This window comes from Pseudophryne corroboree, chromosome 12 (genome assembly GCF_028390025.1).
Source record: "Pseudophryne corroboree isolate aPseCor3 chromosome 12, aPseCor3.hap2, whole genome shotgun sequence".
NCBI classification, from domain to species: Eukaryota; Metazoa; Chordata; class Amphibia; order Anura; family Myobatrachidae; genus Pseudophryne; species Pseudophryne corroboree.
Genome location: NC_086455.1, coordinates 115,831,904 through 115,853,813, shown reverse-complemented (window position 1 = coordinate 115,853,813; position 21,910 = coordinate 115,831,904). Strand labels below are relative to the sequence as shown.

General features: G+C 47.1%; 1 long non-coding RNA gene across 1 annotated transcript in view; it reads left to right on the top strand.

Moving 5' to 3' along the window:
- Window positions 1-411: 411 nt before the first annotated feature.
- LOC134980892 (uncharacterized) overlaps window positions 412-21,910 on the top strand; it is a 44,309-nt gene continuing 22,810 nt past the window's right edge. The window contains exon 1 of the long non-coding RNA XR_010190485.1: window positions 412-499. This is a non-coding gene — a long non-coding RNA (uncharacterized LOC134980892). The remainder of the gene's footprint in view (window positions 500-21,910) is intronic.

Below are 21,910 nucleotides of genomic sequence, written 5' to 3'. Positions count from 1 at the left end.
CCAGCCTGTCGCAAAACATTTCAAGGAGTTCAAACACAATCTTTCAACTCTCCGTTACAAAATGATTGATTTTGTTCCTGAAAGCCCTAGAGGAGGAGATCGAGCTAGGGTGCTGTTGCAGCGTGAAGCACGCTGGATTTATGAACTGAACACAGTGAAACCCTTTGGACTTAATGACCAACTTAGCTTCCATTGTTTTATTTAAACTATATGATAACTTTATAGCTTTAAATTGCTTTTGTACATTAATATACCGTGTAGTATTAACTAATTCACGGGAATACTGGCTTAACATAGTACTGTTCTATATAACTATATCTTTTAACATTGCTCTACAGTGCCTGATGGTGACGGGTTTTATTAACACTGGCCGCGACGCTTCCTCGTTACCTGGCAACCTGACGTCAAGAGGCCCGGGACGGGCGCACTCCAGTGACGTCAGACAAGACCAGCGCGGGATGCGGCGGCATGGAATGCACTTCGGGTGAAGCTTTAAAAGGTGAGCACTTTCATTTATATTGTTGTCCTGACGAAAATGTATCAACTAAATTGAAACGTTGACTGACTACATGGTCTGAGTATCTTTTTTCCTTTGAAAAATTCCTACGAGTGCCGCCTGAACCAGCTGTATATATGTATATTAGAAATTAGTGTCTGATTTGGGTTATCAGAATACCCTATGGGAGCAGCCATTATATTTTAATATTGCAGTATTTTTGTGACTTACACCTTTGTGATCTATACATTGTTTAGAGCGCCTGATTTGACTTTATTCATTAATTAATTTTAATATATGGTCATAATTCTATAAACTCTTTAGATATATCTCTGACTGGTTCCTACAACAATCTGTGTTTACTAATTATAAACTGGAAGAAGCTTTATTCTTTCCGTATTCCCCTAGTGCCTTACTTCACACTCCTAAGAAATTCCTACCAGCTATAGCCAATTCAAATATTTTGTTTAATTACACATATAATAGTTGGTGCTCTATTTTGGCTGCTGTAAACTAAATAAAATGTTTATTGAAAAAAATAATAATAATAGCAATTCCAAATTCCAATGCATAAAACTCGTTTCTGCACAGTGGAACCTCTCAGCAGATTGTGCATACATTAAAACGTGGGTCTGGGTGTGAATGAATAGGAAATCTGCAGCCCCCAGAAGCAGAAGCCCAGCTCAGAGCCCACCAGCCTAATCCCTGATTACACCCCCAGATGAGTGCAGGGCTAAGTATTACTCACCATCAGAGCCGGCCCTAACCAATATGATGCCCTAGGCAAGATTTTGGCTGGTGCCCCCTAGCACCACCGCTGTTTCCGCCTCTCACCTTGCACTTCTTTACCAGCACCATCACCCCTCATCCATAGCAGTCCTTATTTTGGGGTTTGTACCCCCTATATTTTAAATAGGAACAGTTCGCACATTTGGCACACAGTCCAAAAAGGGGTGTGTTTTTGCTGGCATTGGGCATGGCCACACAACAGTAACCCCAATTCCAATTACGCCACACAGTACTGCACTTTATTCACATTTGATCATGTGATAGTGTCCATAATTCATGTTACATCCCACAGTAGTATCACTTTACCTTATAAACGTTACTCCTCACAGTAGAGCCCCTTATTCACATTACATCACAATGAATTGCTCCTTATTCACATTACACCACACCCTATTGCTCTTTATTCACATTAGACGACACAGTAGTGCCCTTTTTATACGCAACGCCACATAGTAGAGCACCTTATACACATAATGCCACACATAGTAATGCATTTATACACAATTCCGCACAGTAATGCCCCTTACACATATGAGACACATTATTAATGCCCTTATAAACATAATGTGCCTTACACATTATGACAACCTTTAGTAATGCCCTTTTACACATAATGTCCCTTACACATATGCCGCACATTATTAATGCCCTTATACACATAATGACACACATAGTGCCCCCTACACATTTGCTGCACATTATTAGTGCCCCTATACACATAATGACACATACAATAGTACCCTGTTACACATATGCCACACATTATTAATGCCCTTATACACATAATGACACACATAGTGCCCCTTACACATATGTTGCACATTATTAATGCATTTTTAGATGACACACATAATGCTCCTTACACATATTCCGAACACTACTGCACAACCAACCCACTCACATGCACACAGCACTCACACTGCCACTAACACTGTGACCTCTGCCACTGCTTGGATACAGATGTGTCCTCATAAATCTTGCCTCAATGCTAACGTCGGGCACCTTTTTTTATGAAAATGCATCTTATTTGCATTGCTATGTGGCTAGGATGCACAAGCAGCTTCTGTTGATTAAAATGATATGCAGCATGCCTATATACTATGTGAGACTGTGGCTGTATCTGCATATGAAATGCTACACACAGAATATAGGCATGCTGCATATCATTTTAATCAGCAGAAGCTGCTGATGCCCCTAGGCATATCAAATGCCCTAGGCAACTGCCTAGTTTGCCTATGCCTATGGCCGGCTCTGCTCACCATTGTGCTGCAGGGAATGAATGAATGAATGAATGACTCTTGGGAGATGTGTGGACGTGTAGTGCAGGTACATGCTCCCCTGCACTGCAGCATGGTGATCGGGTGTGTGTATGGGGATAGGTGACCCAGTGTGAGACAGATAGGGAATAGAGGATGCAGGCACAGAGCGGAGCAAATAGTAGAGAAAAGAGTGGGAGATGCAGTGCGCAGAAGAGCACAGTGAGATAGAAGACGGGAGGAACAAGTTAAGAAAGTGACAAGGCTTGCAGCAGCTCATGGCAGCTGCTGAGCATGGTGGGTGGCTCTGTACCCACCACACTCCGTATTGCTTTCCCCTCTTTCAATACAGTTTCCTTTCAGATTTTATGTAACAGCAAATAACATGCTTAATTCTACAGGACCTTAAATGACCTGGGGGGAATTCAGAGCTGATCTCTGGGCTGCGTTTTTTGTTGTCCTGCGTTCAGATAGTCGCCAACCTACAGTGGGAGTATATTTTCGCCATGCAAGTGTACAATGCTATTTGTACGCCGAGCTTCTAAAATTCTGTGTGTGCAGCCTCTGCGCAGCCCAGGACTTACTATCCCAGTGCGTTTGAATCAGGCTAATCGGGGCCGGAGCTGATGTCACACACCCTCCGTTAAAATGCTCAGGCACGCCTGCGTTTTCCAGAACACTCCCAGTAAACAGTCATTTACTACCCACAAACGGCTTCCTCCTGTCAATCACCTTGCGAACGCCAGTGCAAACAGATTTTTCACACCATCCCATCGCTGATCGGCGATCCCCATTGTTGTTGTCCGACGCGCATGCGCATTGCGGTGCATATGCATGCGCTGTTATGACCTGATCGCCCACTGTGCAAAAATGCACAGCAACGATCAGATCTGAATTAGCCCCCTAGTCTGGGTGTTAGTATCTAAAATTACCTAGTCTGGGTGTTAGTAGCTAAAATGACCTAGTCTAAATGTTAGTACCTAAAATGACCTAGTCTGGGTGTTAGTACCTAAAATGACCTAGTCTAGATGTTAGTACCTAAAATGACCTAGTCTGGGTGTTAGTACCTAAAATGACCTAGTCTGGGTGTTAGTACCTAAAATGACCTAGTCTGGGTGTTAGTACCTAATATGACCTAGTCTAGATGTTAGTGCCTAAAATGACCTAGTCTGGGTGTTAGTACCTAAAATGACCTAGTCTAGATGTTAGTACCTAAAATGACCTAGTCTGGGTGTTAGTACCTAAAATGACCTAGTCTAGATGTTAGTACCTAAAATGACCTAGTCTGGGTGTTAGTACCTAAAATGACCTAGTCTAGATGTTAGTACCTAAAATGACCTAGTCTGGGTGTTAGTAGCTAAAATGACCTAGTCTAGATGTTAGTACCTAAAATGACCTAGTCTAGATGTCAGTACCTAAAATGACCTAGTCTGGGTGTTCGTACCTAAAATGACCTAGTCTGGGTGTTAGTACCTAAAATGACCTAGTCTAGATGTTAGTACCTAAAATGACCTAGTCTAGATGTTAGTACCTAAAATGACCTAGTCTGGGTGTTAGTACCTAAAATGACCTAGTCTGGGTGTTAGTACCTAAAATGACCTAGTCTGGGTGTTAGTACCTAATATGACCTAGTCTAGATGTTAGTGCCTAAAATGACCTAGTCTGGGTGTTAGTACCTAAAATGACCTAGTCTAGATGTTAGTTTGTTTCAGTTCGGCTTTGGATCTGGATTTTTTAAACATCATTAAAAAGAAGAAACATCATGTAATTTGGAGCTGTTTTGTTACTACAGTGTTCTTAACCTGAATAACAGTAATTTCCACTGTGAGATGGCACCTGAAGTCATGAGGGAGAGACTTACATGCAATTCAAAAGACACAAGACTAGAATTTTAGGGGTGGCACTCGATATACCGGCTGTCGGGATCCCGGAGCTCAGCATACCGGCGCTGGGATCCCGACCCCTGGGATACTGACAACTATTCTCCCTCTAGGGATGTCCACGACACCCCTGGTGGGAGAAAAAATACATGCGCCACTGTGCCCGCAGCATGGTGAGCGCAGTGAGCCCACAAAGGGCTCTTTTGCGCTCGCCCCGCTGCCGGCATCGGCCAGCTGTCGGGATCCCAGCGCCGGTATGCTAGGCGCCGGGATCCCGACAGCCGGCCACTCATAGTACACCCGGTTTTTAGATCCGAGATACAAACTTGGTGAGTTGATCCAAGCTGAGACTCAGTACCCCAAAGTGAGCCAAGGGGGTTATTCAGGTTTGTTAGCAAAGGAAAAAAAAGCACACTAATGGGCAAACCCATGTGCATTCCTCCCAACTGTCCCAATTTTCGCGGGACAGTCCTTTTTTTGGGACTGTCCTGCTGTCCCACCCGCCCGCTGCAGTGTCCTGTAATCACTGCTCTGCTTAGCAGAGCAGTGGTAAATAGACGCTGTAAGCATGCGCACAGCATCTATTACCGAAGAGACAGAGGAAGAGGGGACAGTGATGAAAACTGGGCGTGACTCGCGAGCACGGCACTCACGTGATGTCACGCCCCTTTCCCGGCAGAACTCGGCCCTTTTTCCAGCGGGCCGTGGCTTCGCCGTGCCAATATCCCTCTTTATCAGGCAGAGAAGTTGGGAGGTATGCATGTGCACTGCAGGTGGGGCAGATGTAACATGTGAAAAGAGAGTTCGATTTGGGTGGGTTATATTGTTTCTGTGAATAATAAATACTGCCTGGTTGTTGTACAAATTAGATTTTGATATCAATCCTGAATAAGGCCCCAAGCCAGGACTCAATGTCTAGATTTTACATTTTAGGAGTGCTCACTGTTTCAAAATTGCTTAAGATGCTGACTGTCATAAGATAAATCTAAAATATCATGAGCTACTAATACAACCAGATGGTCGTATGAATCGGTGTGTTTGTTTTAAGCAAATATTCCTGTAACAGTATCGTAACTTTTGTGTTGTTGACAGTCCTCGAAGATTTCGATTTTAAACAGATATTAATTAACATTGAAAAAAATACTAGGTAGATGAGATGACCAACTTTAGGCCCGGATTTATCAAGCCTTAGAGAGTGATATATTGCACGGTGATAAAGTACCAACCAATCAGCTCCTGTCATTTTTTTTAAACACAGCCTTTAACATGACAGATAGGTGCTAGTTGGTTTGTACTTTATCACCGCGCTATCTATCACTCTTTAAGGCTTGATAAATGGGGGCCTTAGTTAATTAACAAAAATCAAACTTTTTGATGTCCATTAGCTAATACCCCTTTCACATCGCCAGAATAACCCGGGTTATTCCCAGGTTGTTGCCGGCTCGACCCGAGTCAAGGTGCAGTGTGAAAGTGCCAAAGTGAATCACCCGGGTCTAGCAACCCTGCATTTCAAACCGGGTTAAAAGAAGGGTTAAACAAGGGTCGGACCTGGGTCATTGTGCAGTGTGAAAGCCTCTGACCCGAAATATTTAACCCAGGTCTCAGAAAAAGCTGCTGATTGGCTGTTTATGTGACAGCTCAGAGCAGTCCCCAGCCCCTCATTTTATTTCCTTTGAAACCTCATCAATGAGAGCTAGAAAAGTCCATTTTAAATCACATCACAGTGTTTAACATGGGTGACCCGGGTTCAGTGCGAAAGGCACCAACTAGGGAATATCCGAGTAATAACCCAGGTTGAAACTGAGGCTGCTTGGACCTTGGTCGGACCCAGGTTCAAAAGTCGGGTCCAACCTGGGTTTGCGATGTGAAAGCGGTATAAGTTGGCTGGTAAATTTATTGGTATTTTCTTTGTCATAGTCCAACGTTATCTATGTGGAAACTTCCAATATTCGTGCACTGTGGGGGTAATTCTGAGTTGATCGCAGCAGAAACTTTGTTAGCAGTTGGGCAAAACCATGTGCACTGCAGGGGAGGCAGATATAACATGTGCAGAGAGAGATAGATTTGGGTGTGGTGAGTTCAATCTGCAATCTAAACTGCAATGTAAAAATAAAGCAACCAGTATTTACCCTGCACAGAAACAAAATAACCAACCCAAATCTAACTCTCTCTGCAAATGTTATATCTGCCTCCCGTGCAGTGCACATGGTTTTGCCCAACTGCTAAAAAATTTCCTGCTGCGATCAATTTGAAATTACCCCCTGTATTCATAATGGATTTAATGGGGGATATTCAATTGTTTGAAAAGTCATTTGGGCGTCTATTTTATATCGAATAGACAGGAAAAAACAGACACCCAACCGACTTTTCAAACATTTGAATTCTCCCCTATGTACCTTAAATGAAGACAAAGGCCCAGATTTATCAAGCCAGAGAGTGATAAATAGCATGGTGATAAAGTACCAGGCAATCACCACCTAACTGCCATGTTAGGTGAAAGCTAGGTGCCTATTTTTCTATGTAATGTGTGTGCATTAATATATATTAACACACACACATTACATAGAAAAATAGTCCACAAACACACACACATACTGTATACTCACAAGTGCATACACATACACACACATACATAGAAAATATACACACATACATATACACACATAGGGGTAAATTTACTAATGCTTCTAAAAATGAAAAGTGGTGATGTTGCCCATAGCAACCAATTAGATTCTGTCTATCGTTTCTCTATTGCATCCTAGTAAATTATAGACAGAATGTGATTGGTTGCTATGGGCAACATCATCACTTTTAATTTTTAAAAGCTTTTGTAAATTTACCTTATAGAACATATACACATATATAAATACACACGGGTTCAGTATGAATTACCGATGGACGGGATGCCAATGGTCAGAATACCGACAGCGGCATCCCACCCATCAGAATCCTGACAGGCCCCTCTAAAGTCCCCCTACCCTCCTCTGCCCTCAACCCTAACCCTCCCTTGTGGGTGCCTAACCCTAATCTTCCCCGCTGCCCAAACCTAACCCTCCCCGCTTGATGCCTAACCTTAACCTCCCCTTCTATGTGCCCTCCCTGGTCACTATCCCTAACCTTCCAGGCCCTGCACCCTAACCTTAACCCCCTTCTGCCTAAACCTAACCTCCCTCTTCCCCCCCCCCCCAAACCCCATGGCAGGATGCCAGCTCGTCCTGGTATCAGGACGATCAGGATGCCGGCTGTCAGTATTGTGATGCCGACTTACCACGCGGCGTCGGTCTCTAGACGCCGGGATTTCATCCTCCTTTGAGATCCTGACCTCGGTATATCAAAATCCGGGATCACGCCCGTCGGGAAGCTAACTGCATACACACACACACACACACACACACACACACACACACACACACACACACACACACACACACACACAGAGAATACACACAGAAAACATACACACACACATAAACACACTGTACACAGACTTATGCTGAAGCCTGCCCTGGGGAAAGAGGTGAAGATGTAACAGGACGTCATTGCTGGGGCATATTTCACCAATAGGCCTCATCCCCAAGGCAAAATTTCCCCGATTAGTGGTCGGCATGGAGAGGGCGGAGCCAATATGATGCGTTTGTATGAAACTTATTCTCATAGAATTATAGAGGCCGGGCTCCGAACACCGGCCGTAGGCCCTTTGCAATTTAAAAAAAAAATAATTGGTCCAATTCAGGGGGGGTTTCTCGGTACTCAGAACTCTCCCACTGTGTGCACTAGTGGCCTTTATAACATTACATAATATGTACAGTCATTGGTGTTGGGCAGGTTGGACACCACAGTGCATTATGGGGGTTATACAGCGTCAATTGCTATTTTGCGAAAACGCAGATCAGCCAATCTTCCATCTGTGCATGAACTGCTGTAACAGGTAGAGTATAGGTGGGAATGTGGTTGCAGGTGTAGATGTCAGCAGACGTACCTGGATTCTTCACCCGGGATCACCTCTTGGACCGGATCTCGCTGGTGGAACCCTATGCAGAGGGACGAGGAACCCCAGAGGACCCAACACAGTTGCAGTTTTCAAAGTAGTAGTTAAAGCAGATAAAGCACTGTCAATAACAGAGTTTACAGCACAGTCCCACTCCCTGGGTGCAGATTAGCAGAATCAAGCACAGTCAAGGCAGAATTTAGTACAGTTCCATAGTGCTGAATAGCATGCAGTAGCGGTGCAGTTTAAAGCAAGCAGATCAGTGCAGGGTGTAGAATAACATGCAAACTCTTAACAGTGTTCAGTCAATAGGGATAGCATTTATAAGCTTACAAGTTTAACAGAGTCCATTATCCTGCAAGTAGTAGAGCTTAGTGTGCATAGAAGAGCAGTTTCAGGCAAAACAAGAGGGCTCTAAGCAAAGTTGGATGCAGGCTGTAGTGAATTCCTGTGACGCTGAGTAACTGTCTATGAAGCAGGGATGGCAGTGTCTCTTTCCCTCACTCAGCCACTATCTCCAATAGCTATACTAGTAGCTGACAAGCCGAGCCTGATTGCCTGTCTTTTGGACGGACTGGGGCTGTATCGCGGGCTAGTATCCTGGGGATTAATTTATGTGGAGAGGGGACCGTTAACAGTGACTCGGGTCTCAAGTATTTTGCTACGTCACTCACTAAGTGACAGGCTGGCCGGTCAAAGCTGGTTGGGGCAGCTCGAGTCTGAGTACTGGCTGACTGGGCTTAGCTTGTTTACAGTGAGGCTGTGGACGCTTTGTTTGCCTAATCACTCTGCCAATAATACCAAATAATCAGCCGGCAGTTGCAGTTAGGTAGGTGCGCAAGGGAGTTAGCAGAGGATTGTACCTCAGTAAGTCGGCCAGGAAGAGGATATGGAGTTAAGGTACCTGTGGCTGTCACCGCGTTCTCACGCTCCAGAGTCTCTCAGCACACCCACCAGCTCCCTGCCGCTGGCATCTGCAGCTCCCTGGTTGACGTTCATTCCCAGACTGACTTGTCCCTGCAGCCGAGGGTCTCACACACTCCAGCTGCAGCTCCTCTCAGCACACTGTGCTGGCTCCTCTCCGTGTGCGCAAAGTCCGGTCTCCCTCTACCGCTGCTCCAGCTTCTGGCCCTCTGCACCGCTCGCTCTCTTCAGGGAGCACACTGCTGCCTCCCCACTCGGCACTATCTATCGGTCAGCAGACAGGTCACACTACGCGGCTCTCCTCACGTGTCACCTCTCCACAGCGCCTCTCCTCACACAGACTCTCTGAGCGCGAACCCCACCTCTATTTCAACTCTGCCAAGTCCAATCAAAGCTCTCTCAGCCTTCCCGCTCTGGCCAGCACTGCAGGGGCACTCAGGGTCCTAGTGTCCCTAGGATTCCTGCCGTGGTGTTGCTGACATCTCCCAGCAACCGCAGGAGGGGGAGTTAATCCCTTCAGTTTGACTGGGCCAGCTAGTGAAAGGGGCTCATTCAGGGGTCTCAGTCAATGAGTGAGGGTGCCTGCATTTATATATATTCTCCATATGTGCAGATTACAGGGGGTCCGTTTCAGAGTGTCACACTGCGACCACATCATACATGCGCAGACTTTCACAAAGCAATCGCATCCCGGCATGCTGCAATCGCATAGTGATTGACAGCCGGCGGGCATTCAGGGGCAGGAAATGCAGGTGTGTTTTTGGGGTGGCAAGATGACATCACCTGCGATCCCTGTGAAAAGAAACATGGCGCTGGTGCACCTGCATACGCAGCCTGGCTGCGTATGTAGGTGGACAACTGGTATTTCCCGATTTCTGTGATGCGATCTCATTTGAAATGCGATCGCATCGCAGCATGGTGCTTTACATGCTCTGCGGCCTTGCCTTGTGCTGGGCGGCTCTCAGTATGCGATTTTTGTACCCAGTGGCGTAACTAGATTTTTTTTCTCGCATCGCAGCCCCCCACCCCCATAATTGCCTTTAGTAAAGTGATGAATCTATGAATCTGCGTGGCCTTGCTGAAATGGGCGTGGATTTGCATAAAGGGGCGTGACATTGCAGGAAAAGACTACATTATACCTAGAGATGTGCACCGGACATTTTTCGGGTTTTGTGTTTTGGTTTTGGATTCGGTTCCGCGGCCGTGTTTTGGATTCGGACGCGTTTTGGCAAAACCTCCCTGAAATTTTTTTGTCAGATTCGGGTGTGTTTTGGATTCGGGTGTTTTTTTTTCAAAAAACCCTCAAAAACAGCTTAAATCATAGAATTTAGGGGTAATTTTGATCCTATAGTATTATTAACCTCAATAACCATAATTTCCACTCATTTCCAGTCTATTCTGAACACCTCACACCTCACAATATTATTTTTAGTCCTAAAATTTGCACCGAGGTCGCTGGATGACTAAGCTAAGCGACCCAAGTGGCCGGCACAAACACCTGGCCCATCTAGGAGTGGCACTGCAGTGTCAGACAGGATGGCACTTAAAAAAATTGGCACCAAACATCACATGATGCAAAGATAAATTAAAGAAAAAAGAGGTGCAAGATGGAATTGTCCTTGGGCCCACCCACCCTTATGTTGTATAAACAGGACATGCACACTTTAACAAACCCATCATTTCAGTGACAGGGTCTGCCACACGACTGTGGCTGAAATGACTGGTTGGTTTGGGCCCCCACCAAAAAAGAAGCAATCAATCTCTCCTTGCACAAACTGGCTCTACAGAGGCAAGATGTCCACCTCCTCCTCATCGTCCAATTCCTCACCCCTTTCACTGTGTACATCCCCCTCCTCACAGATTATTAATTCGTCCCCACTGGAATCCACCATCTCAGGTCCCTGTGTACTTTCTGGAGGCAATTGCTGGTGAATGTCTCCACGGAGGAATTGATTATAATTAATTTTGATGAACATCATCTTCTCCACATTTTCTGGAAGTAACCTCGTACGCCGATTGCTGACAAGGTGACCGGCTGCACTAAACACTCTTTCGGAGTACACACTGGAGGGGGGGCAACTTAGGTAAAATAAAGCCAGTTTGTGCAAGGGCCTCCAAATTGCCTCTTTTTCCTGCCAGTATACGTACGGACTGTCTGACATGCCTACTTGGATGCGGTCACTCATATGATCCTCCACCATTTTTTCAAAGGTGACAGAATCATATGCAGTGACAGTAGACGACATGTAAGTAATCGTTGGCAGGTCCTTCAGTCCGGACCAGATGTCAGCCCTCGCTCCAGACTGCCCTGCATCACCGCCAGCGGGTGGGCTCGGAATTCTTAGCCTTTTCCTCGCAGCCCCAGTTGCGGGAGAATGTGAAGGAGGAGCTGTTGACGGGTCACGTTCCGCTTGAGTTGACAAGTGTCTCACCAGCAGGTCTTTGAACATCTGCAGACTTGTGTCTGCCGGAAAGAGAGATACAACGTAGGCTTTAAACCTAGGATCGAGCACGGTGGCCTAAATGTAGTGCTCTGACTTCAACAGATTGACCACCCGTGAATCCTGGTTAAGCGAATTAAGGGCTCCATCCACAAGTCCCACATGCCTAGCGGAATCGCTCCGTTTTAGCTCCTCCTTCAATCTCTCCAGCTTCTACTGCAAAAGCCTGATGAGGGGAAATCACCTGACTCAGGCTGGCAGTGTCTGAACTGACTTCACGTGTGGCAACTTCAAAGAGTTGCAGAACCTTGCACAACGTTGAAATCATTCTCCACTGCACTTGAGTCAGGTGCATTCCCCCTCCTTTGCCTATATCATAGGCAGATGTATAGGCTTGAATGGCCTTTTGCGGCTCCTCCATCCTGAAGCGTATAGAGGGTTGAATTCCACCTCGTTACCACCTCTTGCTTCAGCTTATGGCGGGGCAGGTTCAGGAGTGTTTGCTGGTGCTCCAGTCTTTGGCACGCGGTGGCTGAATGCCGAAAGTGGCCCGCAATTCTTCGAGCCACCGACAGCATCTCTTGCATGCCCCTGTCGTTTTTAAAAAAATTCTGCACCACCAAATTCAATGTATGTGCAAAACATGGGACGTGCTGGAATTTGCCCACATGTAATGCACGCACAATATTGGTGGCGTTGTCCGATGTCAGAAATCCCCAGGAGAGATCAATTGGGGTAAGCCATTCTGTGATGATGTTCCTCAGTTTCCGTAAGAGGTTGTCAGCTGTGTGGCTCTTATGAAAAGCGGTGATACAAAGCGTAGCCTGCCTAGGAACGATTTGGCGTTTGCGAGATGCTGCTACTGGTGTCGCCGCTGCTGTTCTTGCTGCGGGAGGCAATACATCTACCCAGTGGGCTGTCACAGTCATATAGTCCTGAGTCTGCCCTGCTCCTCTTGTCCACATGTCCGTGGTTAAGTGGACATTGGGTACAATTGCATTTTTTAGGACACTGGTGAGTCTTTTTCTGACGTCTGTGTACATTCTTGGTATCACCTGCCTAGAGAAATGGAACCTAGATGGTATTTGGTACCGGGGACACAGTACCTCAAACAATTCTCTAATTCCCTGTGAATTAACGGTGGATACCAGACACACGTTTAACACCAACCTAGCTGTCAAGACCTGAGTTATCCGCTTTGCAGCAGGATGACTGTTGTGATATTTCATCTTCCTTGCAAAGGACTGTTAGACAGTCAATTGCTTAATGGAAGTAGTACAAGTGGTCTTCCGACTTCCCCTCTGGGATGACGATCGACTCCCAGCAGCAACAACAGCAGCGCCAGCAGCAGTAGGCGTTACACTCAAGGATGCATCGGAGGAATCCCAGGCAGGAGAGGACTCGTCAGACTTGCCAGTGACATGGCCTGCAGGACTATTGGTTTTCCTGTCTAATGAGGAAATTGACACTGAGGGAGTTGGTGGTGTGGTTTGCAAGAGCTTGGTTACAAGAGGAAGGGATTTAGTTGTCAGTGGACTGCTTCCGCTGTCACCCAAAGTTTTTGAACTTGTCAATGACTTCTGATGAATGCGGTCCAGGTGACGTATAAGGGAGGATGTGCCTAGGCTGTTAACGTCCTTACCCCTACTTATTACAGCTTGACAAAGGCAACACACGGCTTGACACCTGTTGTCCGCATTTCTGATAATATAATTCCACACCGAAGAGGTGATTTTTTTTGTAATTTGACCAGGCATGTCAATGGCCATATTTGTCCCACGGACAACAGGTGTCTCCCCGGGTGCCTGACTTAAACAAACCACCTCACCATCAGAATCCTCGTCAATTTCCTCCTCATCACCAGCAACACCCATATCCTCATCCTGGTGTACTTCAACAGTGACATCTTCAATTTGACTATCAGGAACTGGACTGTGGGTGCTCCTTCCAGCACTTGCAGGGGGCGTGCAAATGGTGGAAGGCGCCACCTCTTCCCGTCCAGTGTTGGGAAGGTCAGACATCGCAACCGACACAATTGCACTCTCCTTGGGGATTTGGGATTTAGAAGAACGCACATTTCTTTGCTGTGCTTTTGCCAGCTTAAGTCTTTTCATTGTTCTAGCGGGAGGATGAGTGCTTCCATCCTCATGTGAAGCTGAACCACTAGCCATGAACATAGGCCAGGGCCTCAGCCATTCCTTGCCACTCCGTGTCGTAAATGGCATATTGGCAAGTTTACACTTCTCCTCAGATGCTTTTAATTTAGATTTTTGGGTTATTTTGCTGAACTTTTGTTTTTTGGATTTTACATGCTCTCTACTATGACATTGGGCATCGGCCTTGGCAGACGACTTTGATGGCATTTCATCATCTCGGCCATGACTAGTGGCAGCAGCTTCAGCACGAAGTGGAAGTGGATCTTGATCTTTCCCTATTTTACGCTCCACATTTTTGTTCTCCATTTTTTAATGTGTGGAATTATATGCCAGTAATATATCAATAGCAATGGCCTACTGTACTGTACTATGTATGTATACTTTTGGGTCACCAAAATGCTGCACTGTAATACTATATATACTGCTCACAAAAATGCTGCACAGATATGGAATGGATACGTGCACTCAGTGACACAGAGCTGCAAGATAGTGATACAGCAATGGCCTACTGTACACAACTATATACTGTTGGGTCACCAAAATGCTGCACTGTAATAATATATATAATGCTCACAAAAATGCTGCACAGATATGGATTGGATACGTGCACTCAGTGACACAGAGCTGCAAGATACAGCAATGGCCTACTGTACTGTACTACTATAATTATTATATACTGGTGGTCCCCAGTCCCCACAATGCAGCACACTGATCAGATATTTGCAGCACACTGAGCACAGATATGGAGCGTTTTCAGGCAGAGAACGTAGATATTTTCAGCACACTGAGCACAGATTATTTGCAGCACACTGAGCACAGATATTTGCAGCACACTGAGCTCAGATTATGGAGCTTTTCAGGGAGAGAACGCTGCCACGTCCTCTCCGTTCAATCTCCAATGCACGAGTGAAAATGGCGGCAACGCGCGGCTCCTTATATAGAATACAAATCTCGCGAGAATCCGACAGCGGGATGATGACGTTCGGGCGCGTTCTGGTTAACCGAGCAAGGCGGGAAGATTCGAGTCTGCCTCGGAACCGTGTAAAATGGGTGAAGTTCGGGGGGGGTTCGGATCTCGAGGAACCGAACCCGCTCATCTCTACTTATACCCCAGTTTTGCAACCTGCAAGCCCAAACGTTGGCCACCACAGGAAAAAAAATAATCCTGATTCATGCACCTTACATTATTTGTCATTGTTCCTCCTTATAGTAATGCCCAGTATACATTATGCCACATACTGCAATGGCCCTAAGACATTATGCCACACACAATAATGCCCATGACACAATATGCCACACACCATAATGCCCCCGACACATTATGACACGCATCGCAATGCCCGTTATACATTATGCTACACACTGCAATGCCCCTGATACATTATAGCACATACAATGCCTGTGACACATTATAACACACACCGCAATGTCCGTGATACATTATGCCACACACCGCAATGCCCATTACACATTAAGTCCTACAGTAAGGCTTCTAATTACTTTTAAATTACCTGCTCGTTGCCAGGGGTTTCATGCTCTTGGTTCCATGCACAGTGCCAGGGGTTTTCATGCTCAGCATGTCATGCTCGTTGCCAGGGGTTTCATGCGGTAGGTGTTATGCTTGTTGCCAAAGGTATCATGTGCTGGGTTTCAAGCTTGTTGCCAGGGGTAATATTCATTGCCAGCGGTTTCATGCACTGGGTGTCATGCTCGTTGCTAGGGGGTAATGCTTGTTGCCAGGGATATCTTGAGCTGGGTGTTGTGCTTGTAACCAGGGGGTAATGTTTGTTCCCAGTGCCACATATGCCCCCACTGCCAGATATTCCTCCACAGTGCCAGGTACACATATGCCCCCAGTGGCCCCTATGCCCCCCCCAGTGCCAGGTACACATATACTTCCAGTGCCAAATATGCCCCCCCCCCAGTGCCAGGCACACATAAACCCCCCCCAGTGCCAAATATGCTTCCCCAGTGCCAAAAATGCTCACCCTGTGCCAGGTACACCCCCACCCCTCCCTCCCCGGGCTCCCCTGCGGCTGTGCGGTTTGGGAAGGAGGACACGGAGGGCACGGTGCGCGCCTCTCCTGTGTGTCCTTCCTGGCTCTCCAGAGGCAGCAGCGTGTCTGGCAAATGAAGTGCCGGTTCGTGAGCCAATCAGAGCTCACGAACGGGCACTTCATTTAACAGACCAATTGGTGTTGACCTTATTGGTGTCGACCTTGAGTCCCAGACCCATAGTACATATGCCCCTAGGACTGCTGTTAGTTCAAGTATCAAAAAAGTATCAAAAACGAGTTTTATGGTAAGAACTTACCCTTGTTAAAACTCTTTCTGCAAGGTACAGTGGGCTCCACAAGTCTGGACAATGGGGTGTAGAGTAGGATCTTGATCCGAGGCACCAACAGGCTCAAAGCTTTGACTGTTCCCAGAATGCACAGCGCCACCTCCTATATCACCCTGCCTCCCAGCACAGGAGCTCAGTTTAGTTAACCAGCCCAATGCAGTAGCAGGAAAAGAGACGACAACGGTTAGTAGCCACATACACCACACTCTCACGACAAGAGAAATGTCAGTGGCTAATGACATATCAACCCAAAGAAGCTAAGTGCGTCAGGGTGGGCGCCTTGTGGAGCACAGTGTACCTCGCAGAAAGAGTTTTAACAAGGGTAAGTTCTTACCATAAAACTTGTTTTCTGCTGCGGGGTACACTGGGCTCCACAAGTCTGGACAATGGGGATGTCCTAAAGCAGTTCCTTATGGGAGGGGATGCACTGTAGCGGGCACAAGAACCCGGCGTCCAAAGGAAGCATCCTGGTAAGCGGCAGTATCGAAGGCATAGAACCTTATGAACGTGTTCCCAGAGGACCACGTAGCCGCCTTGCACAATTGATCAAGGGTCGCACCACGTTGGGCTGCCCAACAAGGTCCAACAGACCGAGTAGAATGGGCCATAATGTGAACAGGAGCTGACAGACCAGCCTTCACATAAGCATGCGCAATCACCATTCTAATCCACCTGGCCAGGGTCTGCTTGTGAGCAGACCAGCCACGTTTGTGAAATCCAAACAAAACAAAGAGAGACTCAGACTTTCGAATAGAAGCAGTTCTCTTCACATAGATACGGAGAGCCTGTACCACAAAGACCGCTCTTTGGGAGACAAATCAGGAGAGACAAAAGCTGGAACCACAATTTCCTGATTAAGGTGGAATGAAGAAACCACCTTAGGTAAATATCCGGGACGAGTCCTAAGAACCGCCCGGTCACGGTGAAAAATCAGGCAATAGCCAGCAAGAACACCACCTTAAGGGAAAGCCACTTAAGGTCAGCTGAACCAAGAGGTTCAAATGGAGGCTCCTGCAACGCCTCCAAAACCACCGAAAAGTCCCAAGGAGCCACAGGCGGGACATAGGGAGGTTGGATACGCAACACACCCTGAGTGAAAGTATGAACATCAGGTAAAGTCGCAATTTTTCTCTGAAAGCACACCGACAAGGTAGAAATATGAACCTTGATTGAGGCCAGACGCAGGCCTAAATCTAGGCCCTGCTGTAGAAAAGCCAAAAGTTTGGCTGTACTAAAATTGGAAGCGTCATAATGGTTAGATGCGCACCAAACAAAGTAGGAATGCCAGACCCGATGGTAAATCCGAGCAGAGGCCGGTTTCCGGGCCTGCAACATAGTTTTAATGACCTCTTCAGAAAAACCCTTAGCTCTTAAGATGGAAGCTTCAAGAGCCACGCCGTCAAAGACAGCCGGGCTGGGTCCTGGTAGACACAGGGGCCCTGAACGAGGAGGTCTGGGCGTTGTGGAAGTAGAAGTGGACACTCTGACGATAGGACTAGAAAATTTCTTTCCACAAGTGGAAAGAGAGTAGAGGCGCTGATATGAGAATATTATTAATACACACGTACTATGACAATATATATAATTAATAATATTTTATTTTAAGCTGCCGAGTTGATTTAAAGGCAGAGAAACGCGTAAACCTTTCTACATCTATACCAAAAGCCGGTATTTCATCTATTACATCTATTGCCTCTTACGGCTAGAAGGCTTGTTGGCATATGAGGAGAAGCGGCGCTGGGTACAGCAGACCACCGCGCGGCTCATGGGCAGTGTGGAGATCGATACTGCAGCCACAGAGGCAAACAATCAGGAGACGGCTGGGGCTCTAAGCAGCGTGCACCGTAGAGTCTGACACCTCAGCTCAGAGGGAGCAGACCGAGAAGCGGCTGTGGGAGAGATTAGCGCTGGAGACAGCGCCGGCACCGAAGCTTGGAAGCGGTGTGTGATCCGGGGGAGAGGATGAGGTGAGCACTTCATTATATACCTCATACAAAAGGAATTATTGCCGCACAGCTCTCCCATTACCAAGTAAAACCATCACTTGCATAAAAAAGGAAAATTGTGCCTCCCCTGCACCTTAACAAATAAGAGACTGCCTTTCAGTGAACTATACTGGGTATATCAATATTCAGTTTGAGTATTGCACACAAGACAGCTCATTATCTGAATATACCTCATTTCCAGATAGGTCCGCATTAAAAGGAACTGCTACCAGCGGACGGGAAGAGGGACTATTATCATTGAGCTGGGTATATACATTGGTGCAATAGATCCCAAGTGCCTCGACATTTGTCTGCTATAACGGACATTCTGATAAATAATTTTTTTTATATACAGGAATAAATCTGTTTTATATTTTAAGGATTGTATAAATCATGTAATGCATTTTAATATACTTACCGGCCGGTATTAATATAAATAAATCGTTTTTATTGCTTAAAATAAAATATTATTAATTATATATATTGTCATAGTACGTGTGTATTAATAATATTCTCATATCAGCGCCTCTACTCTCTTTCCACTTGTGGAAAGAAATTTTCTAGTCTTCTTGTCAATTTGTGGGAAGAGCATACCCACTCTAGAGGCTGCAGATATTGGAATATTATCAGCTTGCGCTGGGTTATCTTTCTTTTTTATACTCTGACGATAGGCCTTGCAGGTCTGAGAACCAGTGCCGTCTGGGCCACGCCGGAGCTATGAGAAGCAGATTTCCTTTTTCTTGCTTGAACTTCCGAATTACCCTGGCAGGAGTGACACCGGAGGGAACACGTACGGCAGCCGAAACCTCCACGGCACCGCCAGCGCATCCACGAATGCTGCTTGAGGATCCCTTGTCCTTGCTCTGAAGACCGGAACCTTGTGATTGTGTCGAGACGCCATCAGATCCACATCTGGAAGACCCCAACTTTCCACGAGGAATTGAAACACTTCTGGATGGAGGCCCCACTCGCCGGCATGCACGTCCTGACTACTGAGAAAGTCCGCTTCCCAATTCAGGACTCCCGGAATGAATATTGCCGGTAGATGGCGTTCTGCCCAACGTAGAATCCGTGAGGCTTCCTCCATTGCCAAACGGTTTCGAGTGCCGCCTTGATGATTTATGTAAGCCACTGTGGTGGCGTTGTCCGACTGTGCTTGAACAGGACGGTTCTGAATCAAATGCTGGGCTAGGTTCAACGCATTGAAGATCGCCCGCAATTCCAGAATGTTGATCGAGAGGAGAGATTCCTCCTTGGTCCACCGACCCTGCAAGGAGTGCTGCTCCAGCACCGCACCCCAACCTCTTAGACTGGCATCTGTCGTCAACAGGACGCAGTTGGATATCCAGAAGGGACGGCCTCTGCACAATTGTCGGTCCTGGAGCCACCAGAGCAGCGACAGACGGACCTCCGGAGTCAATGAGATCATGTGAGACCTGATCCGGTGAGGCAGGCCGTCCCACTTGGCTGGAATCAGCTTCTGGAGGGGGCGAGAATGGAATTGAGCATAGTCCACCATGTCGAATGCTGATACCATGAGGCCCAGCACCTGCATTGCCGAATGTATCGACACTTGCGGACGAGAAAGAAAGCAACGAATCCTGTCCTGAAGCTTCAGGACTTTCTCCTGAGACAAGAACAACCTCTGGTTGTGAGTGTCCAACAGAGTTCCCAGATGCACCATGCTCTGAACAGAGACCAGGGAGGATTTCTTCCAGTTGATGAGCCACCCGTGGGCTTGTAGAAACCGGACCGTCATATCCAGATGACGCAGGAGAAGATCTGGGGAATTTGCCAGGATAAACAAGTCGTCCAGATACGGCAGTATCCTGACCCCTTGACGGCGGAGTACCACCGTCATCACCGCCATAACTTTGGTGAAGACTCGCGGAGCCGTTGTTAAACCAAAAGGTAACGCCCGAAAATGGTAATGGAGGTTGCCAATAGCGAACCTCAGGTATTGTTGATGTGACACTGCTATAGGAATATGCAGGTAAGCATCCTGTATGTCCAGGGAGACCATGTAGTCCCCAGGTTCCAAGGCCAGAACTATAGAGCGAATGGTTTCCATACGGAACTTGGAAACCTTCACAAACTTGTTCAGTGCCTTGAGGTTGAGAATGGGCTGGGAGGACCCATTCGGTTTCGGGACTAGAAACAGCGGAGAATAGTACCCCCGGCCCCTCTGAGCAAGAGGCACCTGTACTATGACTCCTGTATCCAGGAGGGTCTGTACCACCGAATGCAGAGTGTTTGCCTTTGTCTGGTCCGACGGGACGTCTGTCTGGCAAAATCGATGAGGGGGTCGGTTTTTGAAGGCTATGGCGTAACCTCGAGTGACGACTTCCTGTACCCAGGCATCTGAAGTGGTCTTCAACCATTCCTGGGTATTCCTTAGAAGCCGGCCCCCCACCCTGGGATCCCCCAGGGGGAGGCCCGCCCCGTCATGTGGCAGGCTTATCGGTCTTGGCTGCTGGCTGACGGGCAGCCCAGGCTCTTTTGGGCTTCGGCTTACCAGGTTTGGAAGTGCGGGCCTGCTTATGGTACGCCTGACCTTTTGCTTTACCTGAAGGACGAAAGGGGAGAAAGGACGTGCCTTTGGCCTTCGACACAGAAGGAGCTGTATTAGGCAGACAGGCAGTTTTGGCAGTAGCCAAGTCAGCCACTATCTTATTTAAGTCCTCCCCAAACAGAATATCCCCCTTGAAAGGGAGTACCTCCAGGGTTTTTCTAGAGTCCAGATCCACAGACCAGGATCTCAGCCACAATATCCTGCGAGCCAGGACTGACGTAGTAGAGGCCTTGGCTGCTAGGATACCGGCATCAGAAGCCGCCCCTTTAATATAGCGAGAAGCTGTGACAATATATGACGAGCATTGTCTAGCATGGTCAGAGGAGATTTCAGCTTCTAACTCCAAGGCCCATGCTTCAATAGCCTCTGCCGCCCATGTAGCTGCAATAGTGGGCCTTTGTGCAGCACCCGTGAGGGTGTAAATCGCTTTTGGACAACCCTTGACACGTTTATCCGTAGGCTCTTTTAGAGACGTGACAGTAGTGACAGGTAGAGCTGAGGAAACCACCATCCTAGCCACATGTGAGTCTACTGGAGGAGGCGTTTCCCAATTCTTAGACAGCTCTGGCGCGAGGGGATAGCGAGCCAGCATCTTCTTTTGAGGCACAAACTTCGTACCCGGGCTTTGCCAGGGTTCCTGACGTATATACACTAGGTGGTCAGAGTGAGGTAAAACTTGTTTAATCACCTTCTGACGCTTGAACCTATCTGGTTTCTTAGGAGGAACGGATGGCTCGGGATCATCCGTAATCTGCAGAATTAACTTAATAGCCTCCAAAAGATCAGGAACATCCACATGTGAACTACCCTCCCCATCAGCCGTATCTGAGTCAGAACCTGTGGGGTCAGTGTATGTGCTGTCTTCATCAGACGAGGTGTCGGTGACAGCAGTGGATTGTGAGGAGACGAGCGCTCGCTTAGAGGACCTCTTGGACTTAGGCGAGCGATGGTCCGACTTTTTAGTAGTAAGGGACTGGTTAAACTTCTTTAATTGAGCAGATAAATCGTCCGCCCACGGCGGGTTAGCTGCAGGGACCACATACGGTTGTACCGGCATTGGGGGTCCCATAGGGGGTGTT